The sequence below is a fragment of the Strix uralensis genome, chromosome 3, assembly GCF_047716275.1.
Source record: "Strix uralensis isolate ZFMK-TIS-50842 chromosome 3, bStrUra1, whole genome shotgun sequence".
Lineage (NCBI taxonomy): Eukaryota > Metazoa > Chordata > Aves > Strigiformes > Strigidae > Strix > Strix uralensis.
In genome coordinates, this window is record NC_133974.1 from 20,330,882 (window position 1) to 20,346,737 (window position 15,856).

Genomic DNA, 15,856 nt, shown 5'->3' on the forward strand with positions numbered 1-15,856 from the left:
TTTAGGTGTCGTTCTTTTTGTTGTTTTATATGTTTGCTTTTGAAAGTGGAAGTAAATGTCTTTCAAAACAACATCATACCAGCATCAAGCTCTATTTAAAATTGCAGGTGAAGTATGTATATAATGTTGTTTGTCATATGTTAAATGCAGATATGCCCACAGAGAACTATAGGTTCGTATCTAAATATCTCATCAGAAACAGTAGGAATGCTCCTTGTGTAACCCAACACTAAGTGCATAGCTGTTGAGATTAAGGATCTCTGTGCATTTCCTAGATGAGGCGGGTGTGAGGATTTTCTGTCATGAGGCTTGAAAAATCCACTTGCATCACTTGAGAAAAGGAGTACTTTTTCTCTCTGACAAGCAAGAAATCTGTGCTGTCAATTGGAATAAATATTATTTATTCTAGTAAATACTAGTCCATTCTTTCATAGAAATACAGTCCAAGAATATAAGAATAAGGTAGTGAGTTTCAGGCTTTCTGCATCTGTGAACAGCTATGGAGATGCAAATTCCTGCTGCCCAACCTTGTGGCTGTGTTAGAGAGAAGGTTCCAGGATTGATTTTTTTTCTTGTAGTTATTTTGGATTGAAATAAGCACTAAAATTTGAGTTTCTTTCACAAATCTTATGTTAATCTTTCGACAATTATAGAAGATAAGTAGAGTAATAGAGAGCTTTTTCTGTTTTCTAAATTGAAAAAGATTGTGGGCATTTTGACTAAGAGAGAGCTGACATAGTATTGACCTGTTTTTTGATTACTTGTTACTTTCTGGTTGACTTACTGGGCATAACTTCCTCACCTTGCCAGTGATTCATGGAGAAAATGAGAAAGCAGTAATCTGGCCTGAAACTCTAAAGTTGTTTTAGTAATTTTTTGGGTAGTTTCAGAGGAGAATCCGAGAAAGTTGTCTGAAGTCTCCTTTAAAGAAAACAAAACTGAGTTTCTAAGTTTCTTCAGCCTTTTTGAGTTGATTGAATTTTTTTTTTCCTTAAAGAATATTGCGCTGCATGGAATAGTGTGAAACATTTTAAAGAATTTATGTATCTCTTCTTCCTTACATAACTGAACACCAAGATGATATGAGATAGCTTATCAAGTCCAGTTTTCATGTATGTAATGTACCATTTAATGTTAACCAGTCTTAATTTATTCAATTTGTATCTATTTTTGAGCTCAAGTATTGTTCTAGAGAGTATAGTGAGAAAAGGGTATAAAATTATTTGTTTTCAAGAAGGCCTATATTTAAGTTTTCTGTTATTTATAGCATGTTATAGCAATTCCTTATAGCAATATACATATTAATTGAAAATCCTCTTTGGGAGAGAACTTACTGAGATTGCTAGAATTGAGCTTCTATCCAAAAACTCTAAATTTCTGTGAGATTTCTGATTTCCATTATTGGGCTTATTAATTCATATGAATGTTTTCTATTCTAGCTTCTTTGTGTTCTAGATTTAGTTTACCTAGTTTCTGAACATTAAGCTTTATTATTTGTTCTTCGTGCATCTTCATTTAGAATAATCAGCCATAAACTTTCTGCAGAAAACAAGATCTGATTCTTAAATGATTACTGACACATCTAAATAGCAATGTATAGAAGAGAAAGCACACTGCGTGGAGTTCTAATAATAAGGAATATTGAGTTTAGCGGGCAACTTATTTCAAGTACTAATGCAACCAAATTAAGCAATGGAAACCTTTAAAACAGTTTTATGTATTGCATTTGTTTTCTTATTTTTAAAAAGACTCTTGACTGTTTCATAATTGAAGTACCAGCCAAATGAGATGATGCTCTCTGGAACAGTTGTTGGTATTGTGACCATCTCTTGTGTCTGAGCCCAGTACTTCTGGCAAATCTTGACTGTTGTTGAAACTGGGAGACAGAAGAAATGTGATGTGTGTCCATCAGTAATAGCTATTTTTTGAAGTTGCTTAAATAAGTGGAGAAATGTGGTACTGAAGAAAAGTGGAATCATGTATATTTTGCATTTCATAGCTCACTGAAGTAAGCTAATGGAATAGGGTGATGCACTCAATGAAAAAACGTTGAAATTTTCTCTTTTATATTGGGAGAGATACTGAGTTTTCTTTTACTTTATCATACTTACAGATAGTTAACATAACCAACGTATGAGTAACACTACTTCATGAAAAAAAGATCTAGTAGGTGCAAACAGAAGAGCACTTTTTTTTCCACAGCTCTTTGCTTTTTATCTAAGAGGTGAAGTATGCCTTTCATATAGGAAATTTTCAGAGTATAATAATGATTGAACTGAGAGAGTAATGATGTGTACCTGCTTTGGAGAGAGATTTTTGACTCTTGAGTAACTTTTTAAAAGCATTTTGCAGCTAGTAATACAGAAAAATAATGATTCCTGAATATTTTGTTTGTTTTAGTGTTTCAGTCATCTGGATTTGCTGTTCTTCAGGCCACAGATTAATTCTTTTTCTAGGGCTGACTTATGCAAGACAAAAGATTTCTTTTTAAACATACTTTCCCTAGATTTTAGCTACTTTTCCTATTTTTAATCAAACAATATTTTTAAAATGCGGTAAAAAATCTTTCTGCAGTATGCAGTTGTTGTTATCCCCTGTAATATTACTGAGACATTAAAACTTTTTTTTACATAATTAACTACTTGACAGGTAGTTCTACTGCCTCAAATCAAAGATGACACTGGCAGTCTTGCTGTATGTTTTGAAATACAAGGGATCTGATGTTATTTGCTTCTCTCTTGAAGGGATAAAATGTAGCAAAATGATGTAATACGCTAAGGTTTTTGTTAATTTTTGTTGAGTGCTAAGAATTGCATGAGGGAAACTGATATTTGTATTCAGCTGGTAGCAGTAGGTTATTTGTGGGGTCAAGAATCAAATGGAAACTTGTAAGCTCTCTGTGGGTTTTGAAAAAGATGCTGATGTAATAACGTTTGGAAGTCTCTCCTGCTAGTGGAGAGAGGCCTTGAATTGATGTAAGAGGGCTCTTAATCAAAAGCTGAAAGATCCTCTTAGATGGAGAAGTTCCTATGGTTTTTTTGGTTTGGTGATTTTATTTTTTTTCTTCAAAAAAGGCATTTTAGCTACCTCTAAGCATGATGGTGTGGGATTTAACAGTTCTGAAGCTTTCTTTGTGTATGTGGATATGTATATATATATAGAGGTTCTTTTCCCCTGATGTATATACAGCATCTGCTTCCAGTCATATTTATAAGGCCTTTTTTCCCCTTAATCATACAGGTAGGAAACATCTTTCAAAAGGAGTGATGCTAATTTAGAAGCAATCTGCTCCTGTCACTCTCTGGGGGATTTACAATCCCCCCCCCTGCTTCATGGATATGTGAAATCTTTTTAATTGTCCTTGACATGTATAAATGAAAGAGGCATAAGGAGGTAGAACTTCAAATGTAGATTATTATTATTGGTATACCTACTGAAGAGCTATGTCATGTGCTCATGACTCATAACAGCTAGGCTTCTGTGTCAGTGAAAATTAATTTCCTTGTTGTCCACAAGATTTTAAGTGCTGACTTCTGATAAATTCAGGCATTTTTTTACCCATAAATGGTTAAACTTCAAGTGACCCCAATTCAGTCGTCGTTTTGAGATGAGCTTTTATTTTTGAGAAACTCTCGGCAAGATCTGTCAAAAGTGTCAAATACAGCATATTTCAACAATTGGAGGCAGACTCTCCAATCTTATTTTTGGCAGACAGGTCAAATAAGACCTACTGCCCGTTTACATAAAGCCCATCAGAATATTTACTACGTACTGGCATGTTGATTCTGCAATCCCTTTAAATTCTTATGCTTTCAAGAAAAGCAATTTTCCCTAAAAGGTAAAGTAAGGTGGCTTAGATAACTTTCTTGTTCTCAAAAAGTCACAGAGAAATTTAAATCCTTGCTAAATATGCAGTTTGGGACCTACATTCTCTAAACAATGTATAAAGTTAGTTTAAATGCTGCTCTGTGTTCTTTTGTTCAAGATATTTTATTAAGGTATCATTATATATTGATTATCAGGGTAACCTTTGCCTGTATAGAATTAAAACTTTCTTGGACATAACTATCATTTTAGTGGAAAACCTACAGAGCTGGAGGGAAAAAGAGGAATGATGCAATGATCTCTTGTTTGTTAGTGTGAACTATTTTTGGTATGGAGTGGATGGGTGAGATGCAGCAAGGCATTTTACCTTCATGCCACTGTTTCCGTGAGAGTTAACTTTAAGTATATAAGGAACTACCTTTACCTTTTCCTTCCAAATGGAATAGTGCCAGCCTGTTGATCACACCAATGATTTGTTCATCTGTACCAGTATCATGACTCTTAGAGCAACAACAGGAGATCCTATGCAGAACAGTGTAGACAGGTTTATAGACAGGTCTCTAATCCCTTTTGAACCAGCTGAGACCACCTTCTGCCATAAACTTCTGTAACAAATTTTCAGTCTACTATTCACTGGCCAAACTCCCCACCCTTTCTTCTTAAACTTACCTTGTACTATTTCAGTGAGTGCCACTTAGTTCTAAGATTGCAATATTTGGCCTGTAATAGGAATTCTTTCACCTTGCCAATGCTTTTCCGTTTCTGTAAACTTAGGTCATGTTCCTCCCAAATGAAAGAGTCCTAACCTGTTGAACATCTAGTAAGACAGTTGTTCTATCATCCTCATTTATGTTACCCTTCTCCAACCCTGCTATGCCCCTCTTCAGATGCAAACACTAGAATTGCACTCTCCATTTGACATACGGGCATATCAAATTTTTATGGGGCTGTGAAACAATCCTTTCTATTTTATTCTCAGTGCCCTTTGTAAAGATGCCCAATGTTTTGCTGCCTTCTGTAGCTTCTGCTGCACATTAGGTTCAGAGAACTGTCATTCTTGACACAAAGAGCTTTTTTCTGAGTTGTTAACTATCAGTTCCAAGTGCGGCATCATGTTGGAATGGCTTAAATTGGTTTTCTCTACATGCTTTAACTAAGTCTTTTGTATACAGAGAAGCTCATCTGTTGCTTTTTTAACCACCAAGTCTTCTGAAGTCCTTCAGTTGTTCTTGCCTTTGGCATGACATGAAATTACCTTAAAGTTTCAACTCCTGTAAAACTAGGAGTTGACACTGTGGCACTAATAACGCTATTTGTGGAGCTCACGGTGGAATGCCTCTTCTGATTTTAACTTTAGCTTTTCAGATAAATCCATGTTTTAAATCCATGGGATAAAGCTAGATGATTTCCTCTCACTAGGAAGAGGAAAAATGAAATTTAAAAGCAAAATCTCTCTCAAGCATAACAATATTGAGATTTTTTTTTTTAAGTCAGGTTGTTACCACTGCAACAAAAATAGATTCTATCTGTAGAGTGAGTGACTAATGGAGGCATCACTCCTAAGGTTGGTTAAAAACCTTTCCCAGACCATTTTGAAATTAAATACTTGAAAAATAATTTTCTATGTTACTGTCATCTTCTGTGTTTGTGCTTGCCACTGCTTCTCTTAAGAATTAAATTTCTTATTCAAGTCTATTTAATATATGTGGAAACCGATTTATTTTCCCAGTGCAAATGTCTTTTTTTCAACTCCTGCAAAAATAGGTTCTGCACTTCCATTACATGTAGGGACATACAAAGCCACCAGAGGGCAAAAGAAAGTGCGAGTGGCGAAAGCTGTTATCTGCACTTTACACATGCAGGCAGGCACATGTGCAAACACACGTCTTGTTTTTCTGTTTTCTTTTTCCAAATAAGATAGGTGCCACTGTGCAGCAGCTATGAAGACTCAATTTAAATAGCTTGAGTTTGTAGATCCAGAACACAGAACCATACAAACACAGAACTGCTGTTTAATTTTGATGAAAAGGAGAAAAAAGTTTGCATTTAAATTCCATTAATTTATAAACATTAAATCTGCTATGAGTTATGGCTGTCTGATGCATTGCACTTATCACACAGCAAACTTGCTGCAAAGAAAATTTATCAGTAAGGGCACTGGAAATACGCTGCTGGTGATGCTTTCAACTGCTTAGTATTGAAGACAGCAGGTGACACTGATTTAACTGGTTTCAATTTACTTTGGTGTAGTGAAAACACTCCACGTAGGGGAATCATTGGTACAGCCATGTGATATGCTTCAGTCATTAAAATGGGGAGGGAAGTTGAACGTATCCCTAAATATTCCCCAGTGCTCTTCTCGGCAGTAGTGGCAGGATGTGCAGAAGAAAGTTTATTCCCATAGTTTGAGGGAAGAAATAAATGTGCTTGGTGTTCTCTTAATGTTCTTTATAGCTTGTACGTGTTGCTTTTCTAGGAATTCTGGGTGTTATATGTAATTTGTAGTGTTCCTTTACAAGTACTCTTCAATAAGGTTTTAAGTGAAATGATTGACTATCTGATCCATATGATGGAAAACCACTACAGGAATGGTGAATGGCTTTAGAAGTTGTTCCATGTTAACTGCTGTTCACGTTTGAAGGCCTCTGTGCATAGAGGTATATCAAGTTCAGGCTAAATGACAGGTGATGTAGCTGTATTATCTTAGTCGGTGTTATAATCTTATTAATATGTTAGACTGCTGTAGGAGTCAAGCTCAGTAGTGTCTCAGCCAGTGTGTAAGAGCAGATACATAGGGAAGAGTGTAAGAACTGGGGCAGTGTATATAATATAATTAACTTGAAGCACAGATGCTTGTTATCCCTTGGTTTAGGATTTCAACTTTATTTGACAACCATTATCAGGATAATTGTAATGTTTGTGCTATGAAGCAAAATAGAGCTAATGTCAGAAGAAAGAAAATGACTGAAGTATTACAGGGTGGTCATGATGTTGGAAAGAGTGCTTTTAAAATACAGAAAGTGGATGAAATGCTTCTCAGTTAGAACTGGGAGAGAATCTGTTGAATTATCAGGCTGCTCTGTTCTTCAGCATTAGAAGGTTTCATTGCCTTTCCCGCCCCCCCCTTTTTTTGAGCTTAGAACAAGAAAAATGGTTTTCCTTCTCCAATTTCAAATACCTTTTTAACTCAAAATTTTAAAATATTGAACTGAACTATTATAATAAATTGAAGGAAAATGTGTTCTTTCTCAATCTCCAGTGAATGCTATTGTTGCAGTAAATAACATTTTGCAGATACACATAAGGTCTTATAGTATGTGTTTAGGCATTCTTGTCTAACTAGCTTGTTAAATAAGTGAAACTTAGTGTCCTGGGTTTGAGAGAGTGGCAGGGTTTTTTGGTAGCGGGGGAGGGGGCTACAGTGGTGGCTCCCTGTGAGAAGCTTCTGGAAGCTCCCCCCGCTCCAAGTTGGACCTTCGTTTGCACCAAGGCTGGGCCAATTAGCTGCGCCTCTGTGATAATGTATTTAAGAAGGGGAACCGGGGAGGAGCTGTGAGAAGGTGCGAGGAGAACATCTGTGCAAACCCTGAGGTCAGTGGAAAAAAGGAGAAAAAGATGAGGGGCTCTGTATAGGGCACCCCCCTGCAGCCCATGGCGAGACATCAGGGCCACCCCTGCTGCCCCATGGAGGTCTGTGGTGGAGCAGAGACCCGCCTGCAGCCTGTGGGGGCCCCACAGGGGCTTTTGCTTTATTCTCTCCTCAGTGCTGGGAGCAAGGGGAGAGTGAGCGGCTCTGTGGTGCTCAGTTGCCCTCTGAGCTCAAACCACGACACTTAGAAACTAGCTTTTCTCTGGTTTGTGTTAGACTTCGGAGTTATTCCTGAATCATGCCAGTGAAATGAAGTATACTGTGCAAGTTCCTTCCAGTAAATGTTAAGACATTTTGTGACCTCACCTTTTTTTGCATTCTATTTTCTGTGGTATTCTTTCTACCATGGAAAGATAGCCTGCTTTAGCCTCCCCATATGTCATCTATCTCATCTTTGTTAGAAAGCTGGAGAGGCTGAAGGAGAGTCACTTGCTTGATAGACTGTTAAGAGAACGCTAAAGATTTTTTTTTCTAATTTTTATTCTCCTGCTGACTTACATCACCACCACAATTCAAGTCCCAGGCATGTCTTAAATATTTAGCTAATTGATAAGTTTTTTATAAAGTGGCAAATCTAGAGTTCGATCTTGTTCTCTGATAACACTAAAACTGTAGTGCTTATATGAAAATATCTTAAAATGTTTTGAAGATTATTACAATTTGAAGTTTTTTCCCGATTTGTAGGTGGTAGTTTGCAACCTTAATTCTCTTGTGTGTTTTTTAAAAGTGAAAACTTTAAAATTTTTTTTAAGTTTTAAAAGTGAAACTGTGATTATATTGACTTCATGTGTCATTAAACAAGCATCAACATTTCTGACCATTAGCCATAGAACTTAACCATTGCAGATGTTTCTGCTACTGTACCTTGAGTGACAGATAGCTACAGGGAGTATGAGAATTTGAAGTTAATGTTTATGTGCCTTTTCTGACATGGCAAAGACTATTTTGCAGCTCTGCATAGTTTTCTGATGTCCACTGCGGGTGCATATGCCATCTAGTAGACTAACAGCACTTCTCCACTGTTTAAGAATCATGGGATAATTCAGGTTGTAAGGAATGTCAGAGGGTTTTAAGGGATGTTGAACTAGAGTTCAACCTCCTATCTGAAGCAGAATCAGACTTGTGTTTCACTGTGGTGAACTTCATGAGGTTCCTGTTGGTCCATTTCTCTGGCCTGCTGCAGTCCCTCCAAGGTTTCCTGATCATTAATAAAGATGCCAACCAGTATTGCCAGCACCGTCAGCCCCTGGGATACATCAGTAGTGACTGGCCTCCAGATGGATTTCATGCCACTGATCACAACCCTTTGAGAATGGCAGTTCAGCCACTTTTCAGCCCACCACATTGTCCACCTGTATTTAGCTTGTTTGTGAGGATGTTATGGGAGACTGTACCAAAGGCTTGTTAAAGTAAAGATAAACAATATCACCTACTGTCACTCTGTTTGCAGAGCCTGTATTTTCAATTTAAATTTCACTGCAGAATGCAATCATATTTGTCAGGCATGATGTCGCCTTCATAAATCTGTACTGAGTGCCCCCAGTCATCTTATATATGGATGTGTTTTCCAGGTTCACTTAATCTATTGCCTTCCTAGGGACTGAGGGGAGGCTGTTTAGCACGTAGAGCCTCCTTCTTGCCCATCTTAGAGGTACGAATGACATTTACTTTCTTAAAGTCCTTAGGAACCTCTCCCCATCACCATGACCTTTCAAACATAATTGAAAGTGGCCTCATGATTACATTGGTTAGCTTCCTCAGCTCTTGTGGATGCATCCGCTCGGGTCCCATTTTTTAAAAATATTTCCTAACTTGTTGCTCCTCTATAGAGGGTGAGTCTTTCTTGCTTCAGACCTTCCTGCTGGTCTTGGGGGCCTGGGATCCCTGAATCCTGAGGATAGTAAAAACCAAGGTGAAGAAAACTTTTGGTATTTTGGACTTTTTGGCGTTCTCTGTCATCAGTTCCCCTGCCCCATTCAGCAGTGAGCCCATGTTTTCTCAAGTCTTCCCTTTGCTGATATATCTTTAGAAGTCCTTCTTGTTGACTTTTGCCAGATGAGCTTTGGCTTCCTTACCATATTCTTGTTTGGTGAGATATTGTTTCCATATTCCTCCCAAGCCACCTGTCCCTTCTTCCACCTCTTGTATGCTTTCTTTTTATGTTTGAATTTAGTCAGGAACTCCTTGTTCACCTGTGTTAACCTCCTGCCACTTCTGTTTCACTTCCTACTCATCTGGATGGACCATTCTTGAGCTTGGAGGAGATAAACCTTGAAAATCAACTGCTATCCTGGACCCCTTTTTTCTCCAGGACTGTCTTCCATGGGGTTCTTCAAAGCTGATCCCTGACCAGGCCAAAGTCTGCTCTCCTGAAGCCCAGGGTGATGTGTAATTCTGCTGTTTGCCTTGTTCCTTCTCGTCAGGGGACAAGATGAACTCCTCCATCTCATGAGCTCTGTAGCCCGGGCTTCCCCTAACCTTCAGATCTCTGAGCGGTTCTTTGATATTTGTAACTATGAGGTCCAGCAGAACTCCTCCCCATAGTCTTGTTGATTGCTGGTGTTAGTTATTATCAATGTACTGCACAAGCCTCCTGTGTCCTGCTGCATTTCCTTTCCAGTAGACGCTGAGGTGGTTAAAGTCCCCTATGAGGAACAGGACATATGAATATGAAGCTCCTTCTTCTTGTCTGAAGGTTGTGTTATCCTTTGCTTCATCCTTCCTGTAGCAGACACCAACTGCAATGTTGCCACATTGGTCTACCTTCTAATCTTAAACCGTAAGCTTTCAGCTGGCCCTCATCCCCCCATAGAGCTCCATGCTTTCTAGTTGCTGTTGCTCATAAAGGGCAGTTCTCCCTCTCACTTCCCTGATCCATCCCTTCTGAAGAGTCATGCTTCTCTGATCCCAGTGAGATTGTTCACCCCAATAAGTTCTGCATTGGGAATAAACATAAGGTGTATTTGGTCAGTACTAGCAAAGAGATTGTATCCCATCTCTGAGCTGAAGATTTGACTGTGAGATGGCTTAAGGCTTAAAAAAATCCACCAAGGCTTTTTTGGTTTTTTTTTTTATTTATTTGATTATATTTTCATGGGTTTTTTTTCTTCTTAAATTATAAGCTTTTTAGAGAAGGGCTATATGTTCTTCTCCAGTCAAGTTTAATAAAAAGCCTATGGTGGGGTTTCTCTCCCATGAGTCCTTATGAGCTGTAAACAAATGAGAAGAACTGCATAGTTGTGAGCAGCTGACTAAAACCACAATGTATTGCTTGAATGCCCCAAGTTGAGAAAAATGCGGACTAGCATAGGGCTATATTTATTCTTTTTCTTTCTGTGGACTTTCTGGATGTGCTAGCTGTTGATATCTTGATGTCAGGTAAGTGAAATTCAACTAAAGAACCCCAAATAGGAGTAACTCACTTTTTCTTATATTAGTAAAATTAGCTTTTTTATTGTAGCATTTGTAACTGACTTCATGAACAGAAAATCAAATGATACTGTATCTAGCTACTACTTATTCATAACTATTTTCTTCCATGAATTACCAGTGCTTGGTGTGTGAGCACATCTGGAAGTTAGCTACCCAAATTGGCCAGATAATGTAAAGGTATTAAGCAGATGATGACTCTGAGATCTAAGCTCTGAGTCACAAGTTATTACTGGAAGAAAGTTTGTCTGTATCAATTTCCCCATAGAATTCTCACAGAAAAACTGGCTGCTCATGGCCCGGATGAGCGTACGGTCTGCTGGATCAAGCACTGGCTGGATGGACGGTCCCAGAGAGTGGTGGTCAATGGAGCTAAATCCAGCTGGCGGCCGGTCACAAGTGGTGTTCCTCAGGGCTCGGTGTTGGGACCATTTCTGTTTAACATCTTTATTGATGATCTTGATAAGGACATAGAGTGTATCATCAGTAAGTTCGCATATGACACCAAGTTAAGCAGGAGCGTCAATCAGCATGAAGATAGGGAGGCTCTACAGAGAGACTTGGATAGATTGGATCAGTGGGCCAATGTTAACGGGATGAGCTTCCACAAGGCCAAGTGCCAGGTCCTGCACTTGGGCCACAACAACCCCATGCATCGCTACAGGCTTGGGGAGGTGTAGCTGGAGAGCTGTGTGGAAGAGAAGGATCTGGGGGTTCTAATTGACAAGCAGCTGAACATGAGCCGGCAGTGTGCCCAGGTGGCCAAGAAAGCCAACGGCATCCTGGCTTGTATTAGAAATAGTGTGACCAGCAGAAGTAGGGAGGTGATAGTCCCCCTGTACTCTGCACTGGTGAGGCCACACCTGGAGTATTGTGTCCAGTTTTGGGCACCTCAATATGAGAGAGATATCGAGGTGCTGGAGCAAGTGCAGAGGAGGGCAATGAAGCTGGTGAAGGGCCTGGAGAACAAATCCCATGAGGAGAGATTGAAGGAGCTGGGACTGTTTAGTCTGAGGAAGAGAAGGCTGAGGGGAGACCTCATCACTCTCTACAGCTACCTGAAAGGACATCGTAAAGAGGTTGGTGCTGGTCTCTTCTCACAGGTGATTAGTGACAGAACAAGGGGGAATGGCTTTAAACTGCAACAGGGGAGGTTCAGACTGGACATTAGGAAAATATTTTTCACAGAAAGAGTGGTCAGACAGTGGAATAGGCTGCCCAGGGAGGTGGTGGAGTCATTGTCCCTGGATGTGTTTAAGGGTCGTTTGGCTGTGATGTTGGGGGATATGGTGTAGGGGAGAACTTTGTAGAGTAGGGCTGATGGTTGGACTCGATGATCCCAAGGGTCTTTTCCAACCTGAATGATTCTGTGATTCTGTAATAGTGACCAGACATCTGGGCTTTTGTTGAGGAAAAGTACAAAGTGGAGACTGTGAAAGGCTGGTTTAAGGGGTAGTGAACCTACCTTTTCAAATTCAGCTAGTTGTTAGAACTTGGTCTGGCAAGCTTGAGGCAGTCACATAAGCTGCTTATGTTGGATATAGTGACGTTTGTCCTGTTTGTAGTAGATTTCAATGAACTGTCAAGTCATTTACATTTGTCTTTGGAACTCCTCCTATAGAGTAGAACAAGAATGCTAAAGGTTATTTAGATAGACTGTTAAAAATGCAACTGTCTAGTAAGGAGCCTGATTCGATGAGGGGTTAAGTGGTTTGCAGTTCCCATTAGCTTCTTAAGGAATATAGAGTTTTAATACTTCATGAAACATCAAGTGGGAACCTTAGTGCATTGCTGTCACCTAGTCCTACTGACAGCCACTGTGTTGGTCATGAAAATAAGTGCCTTCAATGAGACTCCTGCTTTCTCTTTGCCCTTTTTTGTGTGTGTAAAAGTGTCAGCATTGATAATGGTGTTCAGCTTCACTAGCCTTAGTGATGATGGAAGCCAACATGTAAATATGGTTCATTAATTTTTATTGGTGTATTGTGCAGCTCTCCTCAGCACAGGGTTAAATCTCATAATGCTTTTTACATAGCTAGCTGATACCTTGTTTCTTGTAGGGCTCCCACTGCTGTGGTTACAGTGTGCTGGTGGAAACAACAGCAGGAAGATTATCACAAACAAACAAAAGCATGTAGTTAGTGCTAGTTTCTCCATTCTTTTCTATTCTGTTAAAATACCTAGAGAGATATATCTCAGGTATCAAACAAGCCATAAGCCATTGTTGTGACTTATGAGATCTGGTCATGTGAAGTGTCAGGAAGAAAGCATGCCTATTTGTGCTGCTGAGCAGCTTTCACAGTGTTGCAGCCAAATTATACCTGAATAGCAAAGTTCAGCTCATCGATATAGCAATGGTTGCAGCTCTTCACTTGGGCTGTCCCCATATGGTGGATTTCCAGAAATGCCAACAGTAAATTTTGAGCTCCCTCAAATAGATGTATATCTGCAGAGTATATCCCCCCAAAAAGGTATGTGCTGGAACATTGCCTCAAATCACCTCTGGATAACATAAAAAACATCAGACTATAAAGAAGTGCAATTTATACCTTCTCTAATTTTTCAGCCTGCTGACTGCCTGCTTTCTGCAGGTTCTGTCTTCCATTTCCATACAGAATCACAGAATCATCTAGGTTAGAAAGGACCTTGAAGATCATCCAGTCCAACCATCAACCCAACATTAACAGTTCCCAACTACACCATATCCCTAAGCGCTATGTCGACCCTACTCTTAAACTCCTCCAGGGATGGGGACTCCACCACCTCCCTGGGCAGCCCATTCCAACACCTAACAACCCGTTCTGTAAAGAAATACTTCCTAATATCAAGTCTAAACCTTCCCTGGTGCAACTTGAGGCCATTCCCTCTTGTCCTATCACTTGTTACTTGGTTAAAGAGGCTCATCCCCAGCTCTCTGCAACCTCCTTTCAGGTAGTTGTAGAGGGCGATGAGGTCTCCCCTCAGCCTCCTCTTCTCCAGACTAAACAACCCCAGTTCCCTCAGCCGCTCCTCGTACGACATGTGCTCCAGACCCTTCACCAGCTTCGTTGCCCTTCTCTGGACACGCTCGAGTAATTCAATGTCCTTTTTGTAGTGAGGGGCCCAAAACTGAACACAGTAATCGAGGTGCGGCCTCACCAGTGCCGAGTCCAGGGGTAAGATCCCTTCCCTATCCCTGCTGGTCACGCTATTTCTGATACAAGCCAGGATGCCATTGGCCTTCTTGGCCACCTGGGCACACTGCTGGCTCATGTTCAGCTGGCTGTCAATCAACACCCCCAGGTCCCTCTCTGACTGGCAGCTCTCCAGCTACTCCTCCCCAAGCCTGTAGCGCTGCTGGGGGTTCTCGTGGCCCAAGTGCAGCACCCGGCATTTGGCCTTATTGAAACTCCTACAGTTGGCCTTAGCCCATCGCTCCAGCCTGTCCAGGTCTCTCTGCAGAGCCTCCCTATCCTCGAGCAGATCAACACTCCCACCCAACTTGGTGTCATCTGCAAACTTACTGAGGGTGCATAAAACGTGATGGGTTTGGTCGTCTCTCCATGTCATACCCCACGCCTTCACACGCTCTTAGATCATTCTCTCTGCATTACTGTCCAGCATGTAAGGTTTTTAAAACCTCCTTAGATATCTGTATATACAATGCAAACATGGGAGCCTGTTCTCTAGAGATCTAAGCCATATCTGTGTTGTATTGGTGTGCAGTAAATGTGAATTTATGGTCACCTACGATCTGCACGCTAACAAGAAGGCTGTGGTTTAAGCAGTGTTTTCCATAGGTTGGAGTAATGAGACAACAGCTAAGTATGGAAGATATCCCCTGTGTGAATATGTCTGGACTGTTGCATGTTACTGTTTTTCTACTAATTATTTCTACTTTTGAGTCCACTTGAAAACATACTTCTATTAGGATACAGAGTGAGCTGTTGTGTTATGTTTCTGCCTTGTTTCCATGTTTACCTTTTTCAAAAATCAAAGGCTGTTTTCTAGTAGCTAAAAAGTCTAAGTGATGGAAAGAAAAATTAAACTGCTTGCAACTCTCTACATATATCTCACCTCATGTATTTCAGAAGAAAATGTGAGATGAAAGTCTACACAGGCTTTTAGCACAAAAGATTAAATTCTTAACCCAGAAAGAGTGGTGTGCTGTTTTTCCACCTGTTTTGCCTGTGAAGGACATGTTGTTGAATAAATGGAATATGGTTTATCTTTTTATGAATTGCCTAAAAAGGTTATTTTTTAAAAAACCCCCAACATACTGGAGTAATTTGGGTTTTATGTCTTCATTTCATTAAACTATGAGAAGGATGTTTACGTTGATCAATAAGTAAGAATGATAACTGTTTGTCAATGGAGAGGAGGAGGCTTCTGAGTGCTGCTTGTTCCTGTCATACCGAGAGCATTAATGGGCACCAGCTGGGCTGTAGCTATAGCAGCTTCACCACTTCAGCCTTGCACAGCAAGAGCTGCTGTGGCAACGCTGCAGAAGGGCCTCCTGTGCAGATTTAGGAAGTATACACTTCAGTTGTTGTTCCCTGGGCAACAGAATAACTGCAGCCAGCTGGCTTTGCACCACCTGAGCTGATCAAAGAGCAAACCCTGTCAGGCACTGATACTTCAGCTCCTCCAGCTTCAGTGTGAATGTCTGCAGGCAGGGATATAGGAAGCATTGTCATTCGGGTTTCAAGGTTAAACACAGGGGAATGAAATAGAATGACAGCAGAAAGTACAATGAAAACATCATTCCTGTAGATACTACCATCTGATGTGTATAGCTATTGATTATAGAAAAATAATTTTAAAATGCTGAATTACTAACATACATACAAAATGTGCTTTGAAATTATTCAGAAAGAGAACAGGAGACTAGCAATAACAGACTTGAATTTTGGCAGAAGGAAAAACAATCAAGAGTGATTTATCATATGTGTTTAGCTAAGAAAGACCATAAAA

General features: G+C 39.9%; 1 protein-coding gene across 2 annotated transcripts in view; it reads left to right on the forward strand.

Annotated features, from left to right (window-relative positions):
* The window catches only part of EIPR1 (EARP complex and GARP complex interacting protein 1), a 91,376-nt gene that overhangs the window by 22,405 nt on the left and 53,115 nt on the right, over positions 1–15,856 (forward strand). The window lies entirely within an intron of this gene.